Genomic DNA, 23,056 nt, shown 5'->3' with positions numbered 1-23,056 from the left:
TTCCCTATCTTCTCTAAATACCTTGTAGCCAGGAATATTAAGTTCCCAATTATCTCCCTCTTTGAGCTTGGTCACTTGTTGCAGCTATATTAACCCATGTAGTGACTGCTCACTAACCTTATTTACCATGCTACATGCACTTATGCATGCATACTCCAAACCCATTACAGACTGACTCACATTTTTCCTCTATCTGATCCCTACTATATCTGAATTATTGCTATCTGTCTCTGTGTATCTTGGTTTCTCCCCTTTAATGTCTCATCCTAACGCCACCCTCCCCCCCACCCTGCAAATGAGTTTAAACCATTCCCTCCAGCACTAGTTAACCTTCCCACGAGGACACTGGTCCAAGCTCTGTTGAAGGACGATATGTCATCATTGAACAGGTCACTCCTGCCAAAGAACCAGTCTCAATGCTCCAGCAATCTGAAGTCTTCCCTCCTGCACCACCATTTCTTCAGCCACGCTTTAACCTGTCTTATCCCACTATCCCTATACTCACTTGCACGTGCTACTGGGAGGAATACAGCGATTATTACATTTGAGGTCCTGCTCATGAACTTCCTCCCAAACTCCTGAAACACTTGACCAAAGGACTTCAACTCTTTTCCTTTCTGTCATTGGTTCCTATATGGATCATGACTTCTGCCTTTTCGGCTTCCCCCCTCAAAATGTTCTCCATCCTCTCAGTGAAATCCTTTACCCTGGCACCAGGGAGGCAACACACCATAAAGTTTTCAAGCCAGCGATTGCAGAAACGCCCGTTTATTCCCCAAGCATTGAATCTCCTATGGTACTTCATTTCTAAGCTTTGCTGTGCCCCCCTCTGCAGTCATTGCCCCATGGTGCTGTGGAAATATTCTAGACTACATTCCCCTGAGGCATCATCACCCACACCGGTATTCAGCACTGAAAACCAGTTTCAGAGTGCCACACTCCCAGAGGATTCCTGCGCTGAATGCCTCTTCCTACCCTGTTGGATGGGTACCCTCTTACTATTCTCCTGAATTCTCTGTAGCTGCTGGGTGCCACCTCCTGGAACATGTGCACCAGGAAATTCTTAGCCTTCAATTTGCCCTGCCGTGACTCCAGCGGCTCCTCAAGTTCAGAAACCCTGAACATGAGTTCGAGGACCTAGAGGCACTTTCTGCACAAATGATTGTCCAGGACACATGAAGCGCCTTGGAATTCCCACATGGCATAGGAATTGCAGGCAACAGGTCTCAGCTCTCCCATCATTTTATTTAGTATCCCTTTACTCCTATTTATTTTTCAATTATAGATGTATACCAGATTTTTTAAATGCAATTTGGATCCTTTTAATGCCTTTAACTCTACTTAGTTTAATTTTATCCCCTTAGATCTAATTAAGTGCAATGATATATATATTTATTTATTTACTATTGCCTGTTGGTTTCAAGTACTTAGCACCTCCTTCCCTCTTTGCACCGATTTCTCTCTCAAATGCCTGTCATCATTCTCTTTAGAAAGCCACTCATTCAGCAGATTCTCCCAGCTATGTGCACAGCTCTGTGCATTAGCATATATACATCTAAACCTAGAGAAAGGTGGGAGGGAGAAGAGTCGATAGAGAAGAAAAATATGAAACAACAGATTCGTGATAATACTGGACAGCACCAAGGAAAGGGAGGGGGGCACTGCCTGTACATATGATTATAAAGGAGAGAGAAAGCAAGATAAAAAAGCAGACAGCCCTGCTAAGCACAGCCCCCAGGCCTCGCCATCAGCTACTCTCCTCAATATGCCTTCACCAGTGATAAGCATGGCTTCCTTTTCCATCTGGACAAGTGTCTGGACGGAGCTTGGATCCCATCCTCCGCTCCCCTCCAGTCTGATCCTTTCCTACTTGTGTATCATCTAGTCCTGTAAAAAAGGTTGAAATGAGTTAGCATATAATTCCTGTAAAATGTTGTGCCGCTCTGCGAGGAATCTTCATCTAGTGTGCATGCCGAGAAGCAGCAGCAGCAAACTTGGAGAAGAATGAGGAAGTGGTCACATACAAGAGAGTGGCTCCCATGGGAAATGTGTAAGGAGTTAGCAGAAGAGTGAAAGATCTTCCAATTGTCACCATATACTGCTGCTTATGCCTGCTGCAATAAGGAGAAATGGTATAGTGACCTAATGTGAGTGTAGAAACATATGGAGTGGATGTAAACGAAATTTGACATGCTGGGGGTGGGTTGGGAAAAATACATGCTGTGGTAAGGTCTAATGCAGAAAGATAAAGACAACAAGACATCAATCCCACCCTTGCTGCCCTGGTCAAGTCATTGAACCTCTTGCACATTGCACCCATGTCCTTGGGATGATGCTCTGGGCAATTATTACTTCAGCCACCTCCCTCCAGGCTTATTTATTTATTTTTATTTAGAGATACAGCACTGAAACAGGCCCTTCGGCCCACCGAGTCTGTGCCGACCAACAACCACCCATTTATACTAACCCTACAGTAATCCCATATTCCCTACCACCTACCTATGCTAGGGGCAATTTACAATGGCCAATTTACCTATCACCTGCAAGTCTTTGGCAGTGGGAGGAAACCGGAGCACCCGGTGAAAACCCACGCAGTCACAGGGATAACTTGCAAACTCTGCACAGGCAGTACCCAGAATTGAACCCGGGTCCCTGGAGCTGTGAGGCTGCGGTGCTAACCATTGCGCCACTGTATCGCTTGTTCTTCAACTTGTTTAGGGACCTGGTGCCATCCAAAGAGGATCTGTTTGCATGCTCTCACCTGCACCACCAGGAGCTCAAACACTGTTCGTTGAACTGAGGGTCACTTGCTTTTGATATCCTGTACTGGCTTGAAATAAATTCCTGTAGCAGCCACAGTCTGTACAGGGTGAAAGTAGATTTGTCTTTAAACAGGTGAATTCACTTTTTAAATATTTTCTGCATAGGTCAAAATCCTGCCCATCAATTAGGCAACCATCTGTAACTCCTGAAAATGTGTGGGTAGCTCGTCAACAACATGCTAATGATGCCCGACCATCAAATTTGGCCACTCCTTCCACAGATGATTGGGCGGCCAGCCAGACTGCTCTATGCACTGGCCACGCAAAATCCATCCACAATATCTACCTAAGTTGATTTTACATTATGGGAGCAGAGCTAATTGCATGTAGGCTTTCTGTACCTGCTGCCCATTAGCTCTATAATGTAAACAAGTCGAGGTGCCTAGAAGTGATGGCATCACAGTCTCACTAAAATGTGAGAGATGATTCTTTCATTTAGAAATGGGAACCAGTTTTACCAATGTAAACACAGGAAACTCATCTTTCTCATTTGCTCTCTACGGGTCTTGGTAACAAGAAAGGTGGCACACGCATAGGAAACAGGTTAACCAATGTTAAGCAAACAGTAGAAGAGTGACATGTGAACATGCTGTCCTGAGATTGGATGCATGGTAAGTGGATAAAGATCATAACAAATAAATACAGATGAAGGAGATCTCATTTGGCTCATTGCAAAACAGGAAAATAGGAACCGAAGTAGGCCATTCAGCCCCTTGAGCCTGTTTCAACATTTAATTTGACTGGTTAGGCCGACAAGCCTGTTTCCACACTGTAATTTCCAAATGTCACCTTTGGAACCTAGATTTCAATCCAGAAAAGCAGGGCAGATAATAGTTGCCTTCCTAGAAGTTGTTAAAGATGCCAAGTGATATGAATGTGACAAAAATGAAGAATGTTTGCCTAATATTTAGCATTGTGTTAACTTCTTCCAATTCTGTCATGACACGAGTTTAAAAAATAGCTTTATTTGCATTAATAATTTACTAGGTTAATGACAGTTCATGGATTTCTTCCCATAGTTATTGTTGCAATGTAAAATAGTTGGTCTTTCAACAATATCCATGTGATTCAGGTTTGAATGGTTTTAAACTACAAGCTTTAATACATTTTAACTATTCATTATTGTTCTTGTACAACTGCTCTACAGTATTACATTAAATCACAACAAATTATTACGTGATTTCCCGGTGTACTCCAAAGCTATTAAGCATGACCTCCATTACTAGGCGTTACTATTTCCTGACTGTTCAGAGCACTGCAACAACCACCGACCACTAACCCTATAACTATATTCAATAAGCCAGAATCTAATTGCATACATACTGATCTTGTCTCTGACCATAGCTTGTTGTTAGCCATCTGCTATCGGTAAGTTTCTGGCTCTTTGCAGCCTGCTCCCAAACAAAAACTGTATTTTCGGCAAGGGTATTTTAACTTGCTGTACACAGGTAGGATCTGATGGGAAGATGGTCAACTAGTAATAGTCAATACTCGAACTATGACAATCATTTCAGGTTTTATTCTATTAGTCTCCGATTGATGTCTGAGAAAGGAGGTCAAGCCATGCAATTGAACTGTAAATATCTTGCGGGATTTATTCAAATAGGTTTTTTTTTTAATTAATGTACAATTGGTCATGGACTTTTTTTTAATAAAAGGTATTTACAAACCCATTTTGTGAAAGCAAAGAATCTGTCTGGAGAGTGAGAGTCAGATCAAACTGCTTCTGTAGGCAGTGAGGAAAGAGAACTACAATATAAAAATATTACATCATAATTTAGGATTGCAAACCATTTTTCTGCTTAATACAAGGAGCTAGTTAAGCTCAATAACAATTGCAAAGATAAATTTTGCACCCATTCACTTATTGTTTAATAAATTTGCTTCACAATTAAAGCCCAAGTCTAAGTCTAGTGTAATTATATTCTGCTGCCTTCCAAAAATGAGAAAGACCATGTAAAAATACATGATAAAATGAGTAGCTGAAAGAAATTCAAAGTTTCTCTATTCAATGCCTTGGCATACTATGAAGTGACTTGGATATGTGGGCAAATGTAAAGACACTTTGAGGCACCAAGTAGCTCACCTACAGCTGTGGTCCAAGAAGCAGCTGTAAAAATAGTTTTTTAAAAACAAATTCTGTTCAGAGGATAAAGGTTTAATTCTTTTGTTAATTACCCTCAAGCTTTAAGAATGGTTTATGTACAAAATGGAGAAATAGAAACTTATACTAAAGAGTGGCTTCTTTTAAACATAGCTTCAGGTAAAGGACAGCTTTAGTTGCAGAGTAGGGACTTCAAACTTCATTGGCAGTACCATCACAGTACACTTTACTGTGAAGAAAATGTTCCAACTACCCAATAGACACATCCCTCACTTTGACAAGCACAGAACATATTAAAGAACAACTATCCACATATACATAATTTGTTTCAATCGATTCTAGGTGTAATTTTCAGTAAAATAACAGGTTCTAAGCTTGTATACTTCATTTAAGAAATCCATTTGGCTCACTTTTGAGACATGCACAAGTACATCTGTGACATCAAAGAATTCTGCACTAGTTAGTCTTGGCAGTTTGAATATAAATCTATTAACTACATGTAGATTGAAAGAAAAAGTGAAGTAGATTTCCTCAGTGGAAATCAAGAATTATGCAATAAAAGTTGATTACTGGGCAAAAGGTCTGTGAAATGAGATGGAACCCAGCTGAACCAGGATAAATCTCTTATGCCACCTCTGATACTTTCAACAGGGTAACAGAAGGCACGATTAATATATTCAACAATAGCAATGATATAATTCTGTCTCAACTTTGCCAACACCAATGACTCAATTCCAATTAGCTCAACCTAAGTGCAATTAACATTTTACATGTGACAGGACTACTGTAACATTAATCTGTAACTGTTTTATGATACCACAATAACCAGTGTGAAACAAAACCAGTTATCAATAGTAAAATATGAAGCAATACAAAAAACTGCCAACAAAGAATATTTTTCAACTAAAAGTGTCATCTGCTGCACAACACTGCCTGTGTGATTTTAAAGGCTTTAAGGATTAACCACTGTGATAATCTTATACTCAGATCTGTAGCAGGTAAACACTATTACAATGTTTTTCAAGAAATTGTATTGAACACAATGTCCAAAAACAAATTATTTCTTCCAAATGTGAGTCTCATTTATCTGTTCCAGTGGACACAGCAGATTATGTCCTGAATTTTTTGTAAAAGAAAATGTGTTGCGTCAATGTGTTTTGTTGAATGATAATTTTCTTTGGTTCACTGACTGGAGATCTGAATTTATTTTTTTCTGAAGAAATTTAAAAAGAACATTTAAAACAGGACGACTGCTGGCAGCTTAAGACGATCCTACATTGCAAAGGACTGTGAGCAGGGAGGCAAAATTTCTGTGCATTTCCCAGCAAGAACCAAGACCCAGGAAGTTTAAAGGAACTACAGCTAACTGCTATGTTTGAATCACTGAGTGACTCTTATATGACAAGCCCCTCTCTGGTTTTAAGCTGGTGTTTTCTCTACAGCAAAGGAGAAGCAACTGGACACTGACATGAGCATACCCTAAGTGGGGCTCTCTCTCTCCGTCTCCATTTCAGCTTGAAAACTTTCAAATCCTGCCTGTTGACTGATCACCTTTGCATATTCTGGGTACAATACGAAACCCCGTTGGAGGAAATCATCCACATCGCTATCTCCAAGAGACTCACCAAACTAGTCATCTACCTCTTCAAACTAAAAGCCTCAGGACCACTGAAGTCAACTAAAAGCCAGCCGAATCATCAAACTCCACAGACTGTATACCTTCTGTTTTATGGACTCCAACTCAACCAATCTACCTTTCCCCACTATGTAATCTATTTGTGTGCGTGTAAACTTCTAGTGTGTGTGAGAGAGTGACAGTTGGTGTATTGTTTATTATTTTATTAGTTCGGTTTAGGTACAATGAAAGTAAACCTCTTTCTTTCTTCACTAAAGAAAACTGGTCTGATTGGTTCTGGTTATAGCAAGTAAGTAATCAAAAACCTACTGAATTGGCCAGTACATCCACTTTAAGAATTAAACCTGTTGTGGTCAAACAAGGAGAGGGAAAAGAGCGAAGCCCTTCGACCCCTCCTCATTTGACCCTAACAAATGTCATGGATATTAGAATTTTGAGTAAATGTGATGCAAGTAAAGCAAAACTGTGCAATTTAGGTAGAAGGCCAAGAAAGATTTTTTTAAATGTTTTAAAGACCGAGACGAATCAGGTTACAGCTATCTTCAGCATGGCTTCACATGGGTCCTTAACTGAGCGTGCTAAATCAGGCTCCTCCACCACATACATGTATAGTCCCTAACCTACTAATCTCCATACATGTATTTCTTGAGTCATCAGGATATCAGCAAAAGCAGTGTTCTGAGGTCCAACGTGATCTGTACATGCACAGCAAATTAGGTGCATAACAGCTAATCTATTCAAAGAAGCCAAGCACTTTTTCCTGGTTTTGACTGGATAGCTGATAGCTACTAGGCATGCAACAATCCCAAGTTTTTGACATGGGTAGATTATGTTTTTTCTTTTATAATATAAAAAAATTCTTATAAACATAAATGTCATGAGTATATAAGATGACAGTGCAACAAATTGCTCCCCTGCAACCAAGTATATAATATATATTTGTACAGAATTGCTTAAAAAACAAAGAATTGCATCACATTCATGGCCTAATAGTTATTAGTTTATATACACATGTATCTCATTAGAAACAGAACATCAACATCCTGAAGTAAAAAACGGCACACTATCTTCTTTACAGAGATTCCTCACTGGCCCAATTGGCCTCCTTCTGTGCTGTACTAGTCTATGATTCTATTCACTCCAAAATTCAAACTTGAAATTGCATTCACTGGAGCAAAATATTTTCTTGAAAACTGAAATCCTACTTGAAGACCATGTTGCAGCATTTTATGTTCCACACTCAGAATATTATGGGCTGGCTCTTGCTGTAAAAATAACTGAATGGCACACACTGTTATTAATGTGCAGAACAACAACTTGCATTTATATAGAGCACTTAACATAAAACACTTCAAGGTGCTTACCAAGCATGATACCAATAAAAACATTTTTGACATCAAGGTTGGTCAGAGGTAGGTTTTAAGGAGCATCTTAAAGGAGCAGAGAGAGGAAAAGAGATTTACAGAGGGAATTCCAGAGCTTAAGGGCCAAGTCAGCTGAAAGCACAGCCATTGATGGTGCAGTGATCAAAATCAGGCATGCGCAAGAGACCAGAATAGGAGGAACACAGAGATCTCAAAGGCTTGCAGGGCTGGAGGAGGTTACAGAGATAGGGAGTGTTTTGAAAACAAGGATGAGGATTTTAAATTTGCAGTGTTGTCAGACCAGGAGCCAGTGTAGGTCAACAATCACAGGGGTGATGGCAAAACGAGACTTGGAGTGAGTTAAAAAAGAGGCTACAGAGTTTTGGAAGAGCACAAGTTTATTTAGGGTGGAAAATGGGAGGCCGACCAGGAGAGCATTGGAATAGTTGAGTCTAAAGGTAGCAAAGGCATGGGTGAGAGCTTTGAGGGTCACAGTTGCACGATGCTACGGTGGTGGAAGTAGGCAGTCTTAGTGGTGGAGTGAATGCATGGTTGGAAGCTCAACTTAAGGTCAAACACAACACCAAGGTTGCGAACTGTCTGGCTCAGCTTCAGACAGTTGCCAGGGATGGAAACAGTGGTCAGGGAATGACGTTTGTGGTGGGGATCAAAGACAATGGCTTCAGTCTTCCCATTATTGAGTTGAAGGAAATTTTTGCTCCTCCAATATTGGATGTTAGACAACCAGTGTCACAATAGTGGATGGGTCCAGATAGGTGGTGGCGAGAGAGAGGCAAGTGTCATCAGAATAGATGTGGAGCCTGATGTGTTTTCGGATGAAATCACCAAGGGGTAGCATGTAGATGAGAAATAGAAGAGGGCTAAGAATAAATCTTTTGGGGACTCCAGAGGTTATGGTGCAGGAGTGGGAAGAGAAACCACTACAGCCAATTCTCTGGCTACGATTCAATATATAAGAACGGAACCAAGCAAGAGCATTTTCTTGCTGAACAATGGAGGAGAGGAACGTATGGTCAACTGTATCGAAGTTGTACATAAGTTAAGCAGAAGTAGGGATAGTTTATCACAATCAAGAATGTCATTTGCAACTTTGATAAGGGTTGTTTCAGCACTGTGGTGGGGCCAGAAACCTGATTGGACGGATGCAAACATGGAACGGTGGGAAAGATTTGCACAGATTTGAGTGGCGACCACAAGTTCCAAGGAAAGGAGAGGTTTGACACAATTTGGAGAGGAAAAGGAGGTTGGAGGCGGCAGTTATTTGGGAGTACAGAAGGGTCAAGGGAGAGTTTTTTGAGGAGAAAGGTGATGACTGCAGAGGAGAGGGAACTGTTAATATCAGCTAGCATGGGGCTCAGGAAGGAAAATTGAGTGCTCAACAGTTTCATATGAATAAGCTAGAGGGAGCATTAAGTGGGTCTCATGGACAAGATGAGCAGCTCAGAGAGAAAGACACAAGATTGGATAGAATCCACAGAAAGATAAAAATTCAGGACTAGGACAGCAGGGAATATCAGGGAGATTTGGCCAGTGGGCGAGGGGAAGGGAAGGAAGCAACAGAGGCAACTGAACAGATGGTGTTGATTGTTGTGACAAGTTAGTTCATGAGCTTCTCACACTTGTTGGAGGTGAGGGTAGAGGAAGCAGGGGAGGGTGGTTTAAGAAGACAGGTTGTGGTGGAGCACAGAAGCCAAAGGTTAACCTTGCATTCCTTGATGATCTTTAAATAGTGAGCAGTATTAGCGATGGCGAATAGGACCCAATAACGCTTGATGTGATTGGCCAGATTTAGCGATGGATAGCTAAAGCAGTTGTCTGCCAAAGACATTGAAATCTGTGTCCCTTGGACTTAAGGGAGTGAACACAAGGGGCTACATGGGGAACAACTAGAGTGAGAAAGAGTAATGGTTTTAATGGGAACAAGGGAACCCCACCACCTGCAAGTTCTTGGAGGCAATAGTGTTCCCATGCACTTATCTGTTTGGTGGTAGAGGTCTTGGGCTTTGGACATGCTGTTGAACAAGCCTCGGTGAGTTACTGCAATGCATCCTGCAGATATTACATGCAGGTGGTGGAGGGAGTGGATGTTTTAGGTGATGGATGGACTGCTGACCAAGTGGGTTGCTTTGTCCTGGAAGATGAGAAGCTTCTTGATTGTTGATGCAGCTGTGCCCATCTGAACAAATGGAAAGTATTCCGTCATGCTCCTGACTTGTGCTTTGTAGGCGATAGAGACACTTTGGGGAATCAAGAAGTCAGCTACTTGCTGCAAATTACCCAGCCTCTGACCTGCACTGGTAACCATGGTATTTATTTGAGTTTCTGGTCAATGGTGCCCCCAGTATGTTTATTGTGGAGGATGTGGCAGTGGTAATGCCATTGAATGTTAAGCAGAGGCAATTAAATTGTTCCTTGTTGGCAATAGTCATTGCCCTGCACTTGTGTTACTTGCCACTTATAGCTCAAGCCTGGATGTTGTGCAGTTCCTACAGCTGTTGACAACACCTTCCATAATTTTGCTGATGATTGAGAGTAGACTGATGGGATGGTAATTTATTTTTTTTATTTAGAGATACAGCACTGAAACAGGCCCTTCGGCCCACCGAGTCTGTGCCGACCAACAATCACCCATTTATACTAACCCTACAGTAATCCCATATTCCCTACCACCCACCTACACGAGGGGCAATTTGCAATGGCCAATTTACCTATCACCTACAAGTCTTTGGCTGTAGTACCCGGCGAAAACCCACGCGGTCACAGGGAGAACTTGCAAACTCTGCACAGGCAGTACCCAGAATTGAACCCGGGTCCCTGGAGCTATGAGGCTGCGGTGCTAACCACTGCGTCGCCCAAATTGGTCAGGTTGGATCTGTCCTGCTTTTTGTGCACAGGACATACCTGGGAAATTTTCCACATTGTCGGGTAAATGCTGTAGTTGTAGTGGAACAGCTTGGCTAGGGGTGCGGCTAGTTCTGGAGCACAAGTCTTCAAACCTATTGCCGGAATGTTGTCACGACCCATAGCCGTTGCAGTATCCAGTGCCTTCAAGCCATTTCTTAATATCACGTGGAGTGTATCATATTGGCTGAAAACTGGCATTTGTGATGCTGGGGACCTCAGGAGGAGGCAGAGATGGATCATCGACTCCGCACTGCTGGCTGAAGATGGATGTAAATGCTTCAGCCTTGTCTTTTGCACTGATGTGCTGGGCTCCTCCATCGTGGAAGATGGGGATGTTTGTGGAGCCTCCCCCTCCTGTTAGTTATTTAATTGTCCACCACCATTCACGACTGGTGTGGCAGGACTGCAGAACTTAGATCTGATCCGTTGGTTGTGGGATCACTTAGTCCTGTCTATCGCATGCTGCTTCTGCTGTTTGGCATGCAAGTAGTCCTGTGTTGTAGCTTCACCAGGCTGCCATCTCATTTTTAAGAATGCCTGGTGCTGCTTCTGGCATGCCCTCCTACATTCTTCGTTGAACCAGGGTTGATTCCCCAGCTTGATGGTAATGGTCGCATGGGGGATATGCTGGCCCACGAGGTCACAGATTGTGGTTGAATACAATTCTGCTGCTGCTGATGGCCCACAGCACCTCATGGGTGCCCATTTCGGAGTTGCTAGATCTGTTCGAAATCTATCCCACTTAGCATGGTGGTAGTGCCACACAGGTGCATGGGAATAACATTAGTTCCAAGTCACACACCAGCATGACTTGGAAATATATCACTGTTCCTTTATCCTCATTAGGTCAAAATCATGGAACTCATTACCTACAAGCTCTATGGGAGTATCTTCACCACACGGATCGTAGCAATTCAAGAAAGCGGCTCACCATCACCTTCTCAAAGGCAATAAATGCTGGTCTTGCCAGTGTTGCGCAGATCCCGAGAATCAATATAATGAGAAAATCAACCGAATATGAAGCCGATACCAACGGTTTTGTTTACTTCATAGCAAGATCATCTTGATCATATTACACTCCACAATTAAAATGTCTGTTGAAATTCCATTTTTGGCCAATACTAATTGCCTTGACAACATTGTCAGAAAAAGGACTGAAGACAAAAGCTGTTATTCACTCATTTACACTCAAAAGCACCATTAATCTTTGCCAGAACATTGAAATACTTTTCTTGAAAGAAACCTCTTTATGCAATAATTCTATCGCTGAACTGCAAGAAATCATCTAAATTAGTAAAACTATAAAAATCGCAGTTTAAAAATGTAAAGCTTAATTTTGTTGACAAATAAAAGGTAACTCTTCCAATTTTCTGACTATTTCATGGATATCAGAAGCAGAGGGTCAGATATGTGTATTGAAGTTGAGAGGGTTCAACTTAGGATGTTATCCAGTGCTGTTTTGGAAGTGTGACAATCCATCTGAACTGTCAATATTTTAAATGTATATATTTTCATTCTCTCAAATGTTAAGTTCTCTATACTTGATACCACTTGGAGGAGCCAAAGAAAATAAGTTATCTTAACACAAGCAAACCACCTCACTCTTTCATGACTGACATATGTCTCTTTTTTTTTATTCATTCATGGGATGTGGGCGACACTGGCCAGGCCAGCATTTATTGCCCATCCCTAATTGCCCTTGAGAAGGTGGTGGTGAGCTGCCTTCTTGAACCGCTGCAGTCCATTTAGGGTAGGTATACCCACAGTGCTGTTAGGAAGGGAGTTCCAGGATTTTGACCCAGCGACAGTGAAGGAACGGCGATATAGTCCCAAGTCAGGATGGTGTGTGACTTGGAGGGGAACTTGCAGATGGTGGGGTTCCCATGTATTTGCTGCCCTTGTCCTTCTAGTTGGTAGAAGTCGCGGGTTTGGAAGGTGCTGTCTAATGAGCCTTGGTGCATTGCTGCAGTGCATCTTGTAGATGGTACACACTGCTGACACTGTGCGTCGGTGGTGGAGGGACTGAATGTTTGTAGATGGGGTGCCAATCAAACGGGCTGCTTTGTCCTGGATGGTGTCGAGCTTCTTGAGTGTTGTTTGAGCTGCACCCATCCAGGCAAGTGGAGAGTATTCCATCACACTCCTGACTTGTGCCTTGTAGATGGTGGACAAGCTTTGGGGAGTCAGGTGGTGAGTTACTCGCCTCAGGATTCCTAGCCTCTGATCTGCTCTTGCAGCCACGGTATTTATATGGCTACTCCAGTTCAGTTTCTGGTCAATGGCAGCCCCTAGGATGTTGATAGTGGGGGATTCAGCGATGGTAATGCTGTTGAATGTCAAGGGGAGATGGTTAGATTCTCTCTTGTTGGAGATGGTCATTGCCTGAAACTTGTGTGGCGCGAATGTTACTTGCCACTTATCAGCCCAAGCCTGGATATTGTCCAGGTCTTGCTGCATTTCTACACCGACTGCTTCAGTATCTGAGGAGTCATGAATGGTGCTGAACATTGTGCAATCATCCGCGAACATCCCCACTTCTGATCTTATGACTGAAGGAAGGTCATTGATGAAGCAGGTGAAGATGGTTGGGCCAAGGACACTACCCTGAGGAACTCCTGCAGTGATGTCCTGGAGCTCAGATGATTGACCTCCAACAACCACAACCATCTTCCTTTGCGCTAGGTATGACTCCAGCCAGTGGAGGGTTTTCCCCCTGATTCCCATTGACCTCAGTTTTCCTAGGGCTCCTTGATGCCATACTCGGTCAAATGCTGCCCTGATGTCAAGGGCAGTCACTCTCACCTCACCTCTTGAGTTCAGCCCTTTTGTCCATGTTTGAACCAAGGCTGTAATGAGGTCAGGAGCTGAATGGCCCTGGCGGAACCCAAACTGAGCGTCACTGAGCAGGTTATTGCTAAGCAAGTGCTGCTTGATGGCACTGTTGATGACACCTTCCATCACTTTACTGATGATAGAGAGTAGGCTGATGGGGCGGTAATTGGCCGGGTTGGATTTGTCCTGCTTTTTGTGTACAGGACATACCTGGGCAATTTTCCACATTGCAGAATAGATGGCAGTGAGCTGTACTGGAACAGCTTGGCTCGGGGCGCAGCAAGTTCTGGAGCACAGGTCTTCAGTATTGCCGGAATATCGTCAGGGCCCATAGCTTTTGCAGTATCCAGTGCCTTCAGTCGTTTCTTGATATCACGCGGAGTGAATCGAATTGGCTGACGTCTGGCATCTGTGATGCTGGGGACTTCAGGAGGAGGCCGAGATGGGTCAGCAACTCGGCACTTCTGGCTGAAGATTGTTAGAAATGCTTCAGTCTTATCTTTCGCACTGATGTGCTGGGCTCCCCCATCATTAAGGATGGGGATATTTGTGGAGCCACCTCCTCCAGTTAGTTGTTTAATTGTCCACCACCATTCACGGCTGGATGTGGCAGGACTGCAGAGCTTAGATCTGATCCGTTGGTTATGGGATCGCTTAGCTCTGTCTATCGCATGCTGCTTACGCAGTTTGGCACGCAGATAGTCCTGTGTTGTAGCTTCACCAGGTTGACACCTCATTTTGAGGTATGCCTGGTGCTGCTCCTGGCATGCCCTCCTGCACTCTTCATTGAACCAGGGTTGGTCTCCTGGCTTGATGGTAATGGTAGAGTGGGGGATATGCCGGGCCATGAGGTTACAGATTGAGGTTGAGTACAATTCTGCTGCTGCTGATGGCCCACAGCGCCTCATGGATGCCCAGTTTTGCAATGCTAGATCTGTTCAAAATCTATCCCATTTAGCACAGTGATAGTGCCACACAACACGATGGACGGTATCCTCAATGAGAAGGCGGGACTTCGTCTCCACAAGGACTATGCGGTGGTCACTCCTACTAATACAGTCATGGACAGAAGCATCTGCAGCAGGCAGATTGGTGAGGCAGAGGTCAAGTATGTTTTTCCCTCATGTTGGTTCCCCCACCACCGGCCACAGGCCCAGTCTAGCAGCTATGTCCTTTGGACTCGGCCAGCTTGGTCAGTAGTGGTGCTACCGAGCCACTCTTGGTGATGGACATTGAAGTCCCCCACCCAGAGTACATTTTGTGCCCTTGCCACCCACAGTGCTTCCTCCAAGTGGTGTTCAACATGGTGGAGTACTGAGTCATCAGCTGAGGGAGGGCGGTAGGTGGTAATCAGTAGGAGGTTACCTTGCCCATGTTTGACCTGATGTCATGAGACTTCATGGGGTCCGGAGTCGATGTTGCTTATATGAATAAATACATGCATTTAAATAGTGCTTTACACAAATATTTCAAACTACTTGACATAATAAGTTACTTTGGAACTGTATGCACTGTTACATAGACAAATTTGGCAGTTATTCAATGCTAGCTACATCCCACAAACAGCAATGGGATATACAACTAGTTGGTTTTTTCCTTAAGTGATATTGTTTATGTATAAACATATGAATTAGAAGCATGGAGTAGACCATATGGCCCCTTGAATTCAATACATTCATGGCCGGTCTTCTACTTGAACTCCAGTTTCCTGCCCTCTCCCCATATCCCTCAATTCCATGGGAGACCAAAAATCTATCTATTCCAGGCCTTAATATACTCAACGATGGAGCATCCAAAATCCGCTGAGATAGAGAACTCCAAAGATTCACAACCCTTTGCATGAAGAAATATCTCAACTTAGTCCTAAATGATCAACCCCTTATTCTGGGGCTGTGTTCTAGATTCCCCAGCCAGGGAAAACAACCTCTCAATGTCTATATTCTGTCAAGTTCCATCACCTCACATTCTTGTAAACTCCAGACAGTATAGGCCCAATTTACTCAGCCTCTCCATCATAGGACAACCCCCTCATTCCAGGAACCAATCTAGTGAACCTTCGCTGTACCGCTTCCAATGCAGATGTATCCTTCCTTAGATATGGAGACCAGAACAGCGCAATATACGCCAAGTATGCTCTCACCAAAGCCCTACACAATTGTAGCAAGACTTCTTGTCCTCCAGTCCTCTTGTAATAATGACCAACATGCCATTTGTCTTCCTAATTGCTTGTGTAGCTGCATGCTAACTTCGTGTTCCTTGTACAAGTACACCCAAGTCTCTCTGAACATTTAAGTTTACGATTCTTGTTTGGGACTCGAGTATGTATGCTCTCAAACTTAATATCGAATTCATTTGTGTCCTGATTACTTTTCCCCAGAGGATGTTTTAGTATGAGATTACTAATTAACCCTGCTGCATTACACAATGCTAGAACGAAAATTGTTTGACCCCCAATTGGTTCCACAATTTATTGTTACAGGAAACTGTCACAAAAGCATTAGGAACACAGGAAATAGGAGCAGGAGTAGGCCATTCAGCCCATCAAGCCTGCTCCGCCATGTAAACAGATCATGGCTGATCATCTACCTCTACGCCATTTTTCCCCACTATTCCCATACCCCTTGATGTCATTAGTATCCAGAAATATATCAATTTCTGTCTTGAACATGCTCAATGATTGAGCTTCCACAGCCCTCTGGGGTAGGGGATTCCAAAGTTTCGCTACCCTCTAAGTAAAGAAATTCCTCCCCATCTCAGTCTTAAATGACCTGCCCCTTATTCTGAGACTGGGTCCTCTGGTTCTAGACTCACCAGTGAGAGGAAACATTCTATCCACATCTACCCTGTCACGACCTGTAAGAATTTTGTAAGTTTCAATGAGACTACCTCTCATTCTTCAAAACTCCAGACAATACAGGCCCAGTTTCTGCAATCTCTCCTCATAAGAGATTCCCGCTATCCCAAGGATTGGTCTGCACTCCCTCTATGACAAGAATAGTTCCTTCGATAAGGAGATCAAAACCGTACACAACACTCCAGGTGCGGTCTCACCAAGGGTCTATACAAGTTTACTCCTGTACTCAAATCCCCTTGCAATAGCTTTCAGTGACTCAAGGACAACGATACCCAGGTCCCTTTGGACATCAACATTTCCCAGCCTCTCACCATTTAAGAAATACTCCGCCTTTCATTTCTCCTATCAAAGTGGATCACTTCACACTTATTCACATTATATTCCATCTATCATGTTCTTGTCCATTCACTTTGCCTGTCCAAGTCCCCTTGAAGCCTCCTTGCATCCTCCTCACACCTTGTATTCCCACCTAGTTCTGTGTCATCAGCAAATTTGGAAATATTACATTTGATTCCCATATCCAAATCATTTATATAGATTGTGAACAGCTGTGGCCCAAGCACTGATCCATACAACACCCCACTAGTAACAGCCTGCCATCCTGAGAATGACCCCTTTATTCTCTGCTTTCTGTCTGTTCACCAATTCTCAATCCATACCGGTATATTACCCCAATCCCATGTGCTCTAATTTTGTTCACTAATCTCCTGTGTGGGACCTTATCAAAAGCCTTCTGAAAATCCAAATAAACCACATCCATTGGTTCTCCTTTATCTATGCTACAAGTAACCGCCTCAAAGAACTCCAACAGCTTTGTCAAATATGATTTCCGTTTCATCCATGTTGAGTCTGCCCAATCATATCATTGTTTTCCAAGTGTCCAATTATCACATCCTTTATAGTAGATTCTAAAATTTTCCTTACTACTGACGTCAAACTAACAGGTCTGTAGTTCTCGGTTTTCTCTCTCGCTCCCTTCTTAAATATTGGGGTTACATTTGCTACTTTCCAGTCTGCAGGAACCCTTCCAGAATTGACAGAATTTTGAAAGATAACCACCAATGCATCCACTATCTCTACAGTCACCTCCTTCAATACTCTGGGATGTGGCTCATCTGGTCCAGGGGACTTATTAACTTTCAATCCAATTAATTTTTCGAGTAATACCTCTTTATCGATACTAATTTCTCTCAGTTCCTCATTTTCACAAGCCCCTTGGTTCCCTTGTATTTCTGGGGCATTTTCTGCACCTTCCTCCATGAAGACAGACACAAAGTAATTGTTTAATCTCTCCACCATTTCCCTATTCCCCACTACAAATTCTACTGCCTCTGCTTATAATGGACCCACATTTGTTCTTGCTAATCTTTTCCTTTTCACATGCCTAAAGAAGCTGTTACAGTCTGCTGTTATGTTTCTCGCTAGCTTGCACTTATATTCTCTTTTCCCTTTCTTTATCAGTTTCTTGGTCATCCTTTGCTGGATTCTAAATTGCTCCCACTCCTCGGGCTTGCCACTTTTTCTGGCAACTTTATAAGCCACTTCCTTTGATCTAATGCAATTTTTAACATCTATTGTTAGCCACGGTTGATTCACCAACTTTCCTGTTGGGTTTTTGTGTCTTAGAGTCACGTATATTTGTTGTAAAAGGTGTAATACTTCTTTAAATACTAGCCATTGCCTGTCAAATCTTTTAATGTATTTTCCCAATCCACCATAGCCAACTTGCTCCTCATACCTTCATAGTTTCCTTTGTTCAGATTTAAGACCCTAGTTTCAGAACTAACTATATCTCTTTCAAATTAAATGTAAAATTCTATCATACTGTGGTCACAATTTCCTAATGACTCCTTTACAACAAGGTTATTAATTAGCCCTTTCTCATTACATAATACTCAATCTAAAACAGCCAGACGCCTAGTTGATTCCTCAACATACTGCTCCAGAAACCCATCTCGCACACACTCCAGGAATTCATCCTCTACAGAATTAGTGCTGATTAGGTTTACACAGTCTATATGTAAATTGAAGTTGCCCATGGGGTTCTAATTTCCTGATTTATACCATGCCCAACATTACCACCAATGTTTGGTGGCCTATAAACAACTCCCACCAATGTTTGCTGCCCCTTGCTGTTCCTCAGCTCCACCCAAACTGATTCTGCATCTTAAATAAAAGCAAAATATTGCAGATGCTGGAAATCTGAAATAAAAACAAGAAATGCTGGAAATACTCAGCAGGTCTGGCAGCATCTGTGGAGAAAGAAGCAGAGTTAACATTTCAGGTCAGTGACCCTTCATCAGAACTGGCAAATGTGAGAAATGTAATAGGTTTTCAGCAAATAAAGCATGGGTGGGGCAAGAGATAACAAAAGAGGTGGTGATAGGACAGAGAATAACCGACCAGAAGCAAAGGCAAACGGTATGTTAATGGTGTGCTGAAAGACAAAGCGTTGGTGCAGAGAGGGTGTTAATTGACAAAAATGAACAGCCCTGGCCCAAAGCACAAACATGAAAGAAAAGTGGGTAGGCACATAGTAAAAAAAAAAAATGAATGATGAAACTAACAAATAAAATAAACAAATAATAAATAATAAAGAAAAAATAACTAAAAGTTAGTGATCTCAATGTTCAGTCTGGCAGGCTGCAGCGTGCCTAATCGGTAAATGAGATGCTGTTCCTCGAGCTTCCATTGATGTTCACTGGAACACTGCAGCAAGCCCAGGACAGATATGAGGGCATGAAAGCGGGGGCGGGGGGGGGGGCGGGGGGGGGGGGGGGAGGTGTTAAAATGACAAGCAACCGGAAGCTCGGAGTCATGCTTTCGGACTGAGCGGAGGTGTTCCGCAAAGCGGCCACCCAATCTGTGTTTGGTTTCCCCAATGTAGAGGAGACCACATTGTGAGCAGTGAATACAGTATACTACATTGAAAAAAGTACAAGTAAATCACTGCTTCACCTGAAAGGAGTGTTTGGGGCTTTGGATAGTGAGGAGAAAGGAGGTAAAAGGGCAGGTGTTACACCTCCTGTGATTGCATGGAAGGTGCCATGGGAAGGGGACAAGGTTTTGGGGGTAATGAAGGCGTGGACCCGGGTGTTGCGGAGGGAACGATTCCTTCGGAATGCTGACAGGGGAGGGGAGGGGAAGATACATTTGGTAGTAGCATCACGCTGGACATGGTGGAAATGGCGGTGGATGATCCTTTGGATGTGGAGGCTGGTGGGACTTGAGTAAAGCGATTTGAGTAAAGACAGGCAGAGTGGGACAAGAAGGAACAAAGAGTTTAACAGTAATAGTGCATTACATAAGGTCCTCGCAAAGAATAGCGGTTTAAAAAAAAAGGTTCATTATCTGAATGCACAAAGCATTTATAACAAGATAGATGACCTAATTTGGACCCCAACTCCTCAAACTCTCTCCACAGAACATTATTCCTAGTTCTACCTATGTCACTGTTTCCTACATGGACCACGACAACTGGACCCACCCCTTCCCAGTCCAAGTTCAATTCCAGTCGTAACAAGATGTCTTTAACCTCGGCACCGGGCAGGCAATACAACCTTTGGAACTTCCAGTCGCAGCTGCAGGGAACATATCTAACCCCCTAACTATACTGTCCCCTATCAATGCCACATTCCTTTTCACTCCCCACTTGAATGGGGTCCAGCACCATGGTGCTATGGTCAGTTTGCCCAACCACTCTGCAGTTCTTGTACTCATCCACACAAGTATCAAGTACCTCATACCTATCAAGGGCCAAAACTCCTCTATCACTACATTCTGGATCCCCACACCTGCCTGACTCGCAGCCACACCCTTCCGTCCCTGAAAAGTGACCAACTCTAAAATTCTACTTAACCTAAAGGGTGTGACTACCTCCTGGAATGAAGTGTCCAGGTAATGTTCCCCCACCCTGATGCCCCACAATGTCTGCAGCTCAGGCTCCACCTCAACAAATCTCAGGCGAAATTGCTCAAGCTAGAAATGGTTGTCTGGGATTGCCATGCTCTTCACAATTTCCCACATGTCGTAGGTAAAGCACACCATCTGCCCTGCCATTTCTGTCTAACCTTACTTATTTTTTATTTATTTTATTAGCTACTAATTTAGTAAAGTAATAGCAAGCAACAGTTGCCCAGCTTAGAAACAAAAGAAAAACACTCACTAGCTACTAGTAAAAGAAAAATAAAAGTACCTCCTTGTCCCTCTGCACTGAATTCCCATTTGCACCAAATTCCTAATTTTAGCATTCTGCTTACAAAGCATACATTTCTGCGATCACTCTGTGCTCCAGCATCAGACCATCTTCCTGCTCCACTTCGAATCATGCAATGGAATCTTGAACATACACGAGAACTGACCAACAAACAGGACTTTGGTTTAGCATATAATCTGGACGACAGCACCCGGTTACACCCAAGTGTCAAATTAGATTATGAGCTGAAACTCTGGTACAGCACTTAAACCCAAAACTTTTGACTCAGATGCAAGAAAGTTCCCAACTAAGCCAAGCTGTCAGACAGTTGAATTAAATTTTTTTGATGAACTGTTCCTTATTCAGGTGTCAGATAGAAGCATTAAATTGCATTTCAAATATACACCCTGGCTGAGATGAAAACTCAATAGCACTTTAGATTTTCCACACAGTTGGACAGCAAGATTCTACCTGCAAATAAATTTAAACACTAATTTTCCTCTTAACTGCGCTGGAGAAATCACCATAGTCTGAGAAAGAATTGAAATTTGTAGGAATATATAGAAATGGGAAAAAAAACATACATCTTACATGCGTATCTGATTGTGGAAAGGGAGAGAAACAATGATTTTCATCACTAGTTTGGAAAAATGGCTTAAAATAAAGTTAATTCTGGATTACTTGACTTATGTTTATATTTTACTGAATTATCAGCCTGTGTAAAAGAAATAAAGGTCTTGCATTTATATAGTACCTTTCATGCCTTCAAGACACCTCAAAACACTTTACAGCCAATTAATTGTCACCATTATAAGAAAACGCAGTAACCAATTTGCACACTGCAAGGTCCCACAAACAGCAATGATTTAAATGATCGGATAATCTGTTTTTTAATAATGTTGGTTGTGGGATAAATATTAGTCAGGATATCAGGGAGAACTCCCCTGCTCTTTCTTGAAAAGTGCTCTGGGATCTTTTATGACCAACTGAGAGGGCAGACAGTACTTTGCTTTGATTTTTCATCCAAAAAATGGCATATCCTATAATACAGCACTTTCTTAGTACTACAGTGAAGCATCAGCCTGGAATGTGTGCTCAAGTCTCTGGAATGGGGTTTCAACCCACGATCTTCTGACTCAGAGATTGCAACTAGTGGTCAAAATGAAATTATTAAACAGAATTGTACTTAATCTTGGAATCAAAGGATCATTGCTATGCTGGCTCTATACAAGAATAGCTGACTACAAACTCTGCTTGCTGCTATGTAAGCTGGGCAATCACAACCTATTAGCTTTCCAATACGACACGACTGATCATCAATTTTAAATCTAGATTTTTAAATGCATCCAAATTCTTTCATTTTTGTGCAAGACAGTCATTCTTATATTAGTTGGAGGGAACTGAATGTTGTCATGGGCATGATGGAAATTTTTGATGGACAATATATTATAAATTTTAAATTATGCTGTTAGCTACTTGTGAAAGGAAATCTGTCTTTAGATTTTGAGATCATCATCATCATTTAGGATGTCTTAAAGTCATAAAAGGTGCTACATAAAGGCAAGACCTTTATTTCTTTTACATAGGCTGATAATTCAGTACAATGTAAACATGAGTCATCCAGCATTAACTTTATCTTATCTTTCCAAACTAATAATGAAAATCTTTGTCACTCTCCCTTCCTATAATCAGATACACATGTAAGATGGATGTTACTTTTCCCCATTTGTTGTGTATTTTGAGAAGTGAGTTAATAAGAACATAAGAAATAAAGCAATACACAATGCTGTCTAGAGATATACACGTCTGTGAGTATGTATGTGTTATGTATGTATGTGACAGCTCATACCGCCATCTCACAGAGAGAAATAGTTGTGTTAAATTTAACTAACATTGCATGTTGATTGCAGCCAGAATTGTCTCCTGACTTTGACATGTGGGATGTATGCAAAACATGCAGACACACATATTCTCTGTGCCAAACTATTTAAGTTGCCAGTAAATTATCAAAATCAAATGTGAAGCTCCAAGTCAGACATCTACAATCCATAACCCTGAAAAGAAAAATTGATTTACAAATTGCCTGCTTTGGGGAAAGAACTTGTTTGATCTGGAATGGCAAAAAAGATTGCTTGGACAACACAAATGGCTTTTCCTATTCTGGATTTCCCTTCAATTACATCTTTCTACAGCACGGTGATGAGGCAGGACTGTGTTAGCAAAGGCGCACCACCCCGCATTACAATCTTCAAAGATTCTGTTAAGAGATTCTATAAAGCATCCAAAATTCCAAGCACTATTATTTTCAAGGTAAATTATAGTAT

The 23,056-nt window shown here is 42.3% G+C and overlaps 1 protein-coding gene across 9 annotated transcripts in view; it reads right to left on the bottom strand.

Moving 5' to 3' along the window:
• The window catches only part of fam20b (FAM20B glycosaminoglycan xylosylkinase), a 209,623-nt gene that overhangs the window by 105,458 nt on the left and 81,109 nt on the right, over positions 1 to 23,056 (bottom strand). For 3 of the 9 annotated variants that reach the window (XM_068037900.1, XM_068037896.1, XM_068037898.1), the window contains one exon: positions 1,776 to 1,887. The exons of the other annotated variants lie outside the window; for them this stretch is intronic. The gene's annotated coding sequence lies outside the window, so the exon portion shown is untranslated. The remainder of the gene's footprint in view (positions 1 to 1,775; positions 1,888 to 23,056) is intronic. 9 annotated transcript variants of the gene reach the window in all.

The sequence above is a fragment of the Heterodontus francisci genome, chromosome 8 (assembly GCF_036365525.1).
Source record: "Heterodontus francisci isolate sHetFra1 chromosome 8, sHetFra1.hap1, whole genome shotgun sequence".
In the NCBI taxonomy this organism is placed as follows: Eukaryota; Metazoa; Chordata; class Chondrichthyes; order Heterodontiformes; family Heterodontidae; genus Heterodontus; species Heterodontus francisci.
Note: the sequence above shows the minus strand (reverse complement) of the source record. Positions and strands in the feature narration are given on the sequence as shown.